Here is a 3,312-nt window from a genome sequence, read left to right as displayed (position 1 = left end):
GCAAGTGCACATTCCTTTTATTGTCTCTGCGCTCTTCACAAGCTTGTTGTACCGTCAGTAACAGAACCCGCTTTGTAAATCCTAGGATAATAGGATTTCACCTCTTAATTTTCTGAATATACTATTCATTTGCTCTGATTCCCATGCCCCTTGCTCTTGTATTTTTCCCCTGCATATCCACATCCAGTAACATCCACGTTACTTTTAGAAGCTAGAATGCATTCTGGTTTTTTTTTGACGGAGTGTCACAGGATAATTTTCTTGTCTAGAAAGTTCTGCTTTATGCCATTCTAGAGGACGATAAAGAAATGGGGCAGAAAGTGACAACGTGGGGTTTTAGGTGCCAGGCGTGCATTAGCAAGAGGAAGCTGCTTGGCGAATTGAAATGGCAGGGAGCCTGGCCGTTTCTGCGTAGCCTTGTATAGTTAATATTAGGAAAAACTTCTTACACAAGCTGTGTGCGCAATAACTGCTGGCGGGTGCATTCGTTAACAAGGGAAGAAAGAAACTTCACCACAATACAGTAAACGTTTCACTCTGTCCATTGTTTTTTTTGTATGATTTGTAATTACGAAATAAAGTTAGAAGACGTGAGATAACAAGGTGTAGAGCTCGATGAACACAGCAGGCCAAGCAGCATCACGGGAGCAGGAAAGCTGAGGTTTCGGGCCTAGACCCGTTCTGTTATTAAGTCCGTGTGATCAGTAATTCAGTCAGAAATGATTGTGGTACACAGGATCAAAATGTACAATCAGTTTGGGTGGAGGCAAGAAATGGGAAAGAAGGCCCTGCTGAGGACAGTCTGTAGGGCCCCTGACATGGCCACCTTGTAGAACAGAGTATAAATCAAGAAATGTCAGACACCTACGGAAAATGTTCTCTAATAATTGTGGGAGGTTTTAATCTTTACATATGAAACAGGAGCAGGAGTAAGGCCACAAGCTTTCAAGCCTGCATGGCCAGCAGAAGCCAGGACAGATTAGATGAATCAAAGTAGCAAAAGTAAACTCGAAAGATGAGTTAATTGATAATATTCAGGACAGTTTCTCAGAAAATACATGTTGGAAACAATCAGAGAGGATATTTTTTATCTGATAATGTGTAATGAAACAGGATTGATTAACCCTGGAAAGGATCCTATTGGTGTAAGTCATTACCCAACTTAGAATTTCACATTCAGTTTCAGAGGGAGATACTTCTGCCCAAAACAACAGTTAAACAAAGACAATCACTGAGGCATGAACGCAAGGTTAGCCAAAGAGGACTGGCTGATTTGACGTTAGAGAAATAGTGGTAAACATTTAAGGAGATATTTCAGAATCATGAAAAATATTGAGAAAGAATGCATCATCTATGACTAACTGAAGAAATAGAAGAAAGCAGCCAATTAGAATAAAAGATGTCCTGTGCTCCAAAGATAAGTGGTAGTCAGCAACATGATAATGATCAGATGATCTGTTTTGTTACGTCAATGAAGGACTTAATATTGACCAGGACACCAGAGAGAACTCTTCCATTCTTATTTGAAACATTGCTGTGGCCTCCATTATCTTTGAAAATATATAAGGTTTCAGTTTAAGATCTCAGCTGAAAGGCAGTACTCTCTCAACACTGGACAACATTTCTGTGGGACTTGAACATATAACTGTCATTGTCTGACATGAGACTGCCAACAAATGAACGCAGCTGACAGCCAACTTCAAGTTGGGATAAAATGCACTAACTATTAGAACCAAGGAAATCTTAACAATGTAACAGAATAGATAAAGAGACAAAGCAGAAAGGATGACTATACATATCCAGAGATAAATTTGTCTGCTTCAAGATGAACAGTGAAGGGCTGCTGAGAGAGCTGCCAATCCGAGGGCAATATTTTCTAGCTACTTTCAATAAAATGGGACAATTTGTCTGAAAGTGTCTTTAAGAATGAATAATGTGTCGCAATATATTCAAAGACTCATGGGAACCTACAGCACAGAGGGTGGCCATTCAGCCTGTCATATCTGTACAGGTGTTTGGAAAGAACAAGAATGTAGGAAAGATGTGGATGCTTTGGAGAGGGTTCAAAGGAGGTTTACCAGGATGCTGCCTGGACTGGAGGGCTTATCTTATGAAGAGAGGTTGACTGAGCTCGAACTCTTTTCATTGGAGAAAAGGAGGAGGAGAGGGGACCTAATTGAGGTATACAAGATAATGAGAGGCATCAATAGAGTTGATAGCCAGAGACTATTTCGCAGGGCAGAAATGGCTAACACGAGGGGTCATAGTTTTAAGCTGGTTGGAGGAAAGTATAGAGGGGATGTCAGAGGCGGGTTCTTTCCACAGAGAGTTGTGAGAGCATGGAATGCGTTGCCAGCAGCAGTTGTGGAAGCAAGGTCATTGGGGACATTTAAGAGACTGCTGGACATGCATATGGTCACAGAAATTTGAGGGTGCATACATGAGGATCAATGGTCGGCACAACATCGTGGGCTGAAGGGCCTGTTCTGTGCTGTACTGTTCTATGTTCTATGTTCTATGTTCTAATGTTTAGTCTCACATCACTTTTTTTCTGCCCATAAGTTCCTCATGATCTGCCCAAATTCTAAAATTATTTATGGAATTAACTTCCACTGTCTTTTCAGGTACAGTACATTGTTCCAAATTCTGAAAGGTGGAATAAAATACCCTCGTACCCCCTCTGCACCCCCTCCCCATTCCCAATAATATTAAATCAATTCCTGACTCACTTACCAGAGGGAGTAATTTTTTCTACCTGCTCATGAAATACTTCAACATCTTGAAGATCCATATTTGGTCACCTTTTAAATTTCTCTGTCCCAAGGTGACTAATCCTCAGTTTAAAAGAAAAACTGAAAAAAATCTTCTCCCTTCATTTTCTGAATGATTTACATCTTTCCTTAAATATGTTGCCTAGAATTGACTACAGTTCTGCAGTTGAGACCCAACATGTGACTTATAAAATTGTAATATCATTTCCTTACTCTTATCTTCACTTACCGATAGACACACAAGTTAACCAATGTGTTTATTTTTGTAACCACCTTATCAATTTGCCACATCACCTTTCAGGATCAGTGTATGGGCACAAAGGTAGGCACTTACATGCATATTCCAAAGTAGTGCCACTTACAATGTACTGTCTTTTCATATCAATTCTCCAAAGCCACTTCTAAGTTGATTTTCTTTTATTCATTTATGGCATGAGGGTATCATTGGTTAAGTCAGCATTTATTGCCCATCCCTAATTGTCCAGAGGAGAGTTGAGAGTCAAATACATTGCTGTGGGTCTGGAGTCACATGTAGGCCGGA

At 40.2% G+C, this 3,312-nt stretch overlaps 1 protein-coding gene across 1 annotated transcript in view; it reads left to right on the top strand.

The window, feature by feature from the left end:
• Nucleotides 1-3,312, top strand: part of LOC125452135 (cytochrome P450 7A1-like) — a 37,117-nt gene that overhangs the window by 325 nt on the left and 33,480 nt on the right. The window lies entirely within an intron of this gene.

This window comes from Stegostoma tigrinum, chromosome 5 (assembly GCF_030684315.1).
Source record: "Stegostoma tigrinum isolate sSteTig4 chromosome 5, sSteTig4.hap1, whole genome shotgun sequence".
Classification (NCBI taxonomy): Eukaryota; Metazoa; Chordata; class Chondrichthyes; order Orectolobiformes; family Stegostomatidae; genus Stegostoma; species Stegostoma tigrinum.
This window is presented reverse-complemented; position numbering and strand designations above follow the sequence as displayed.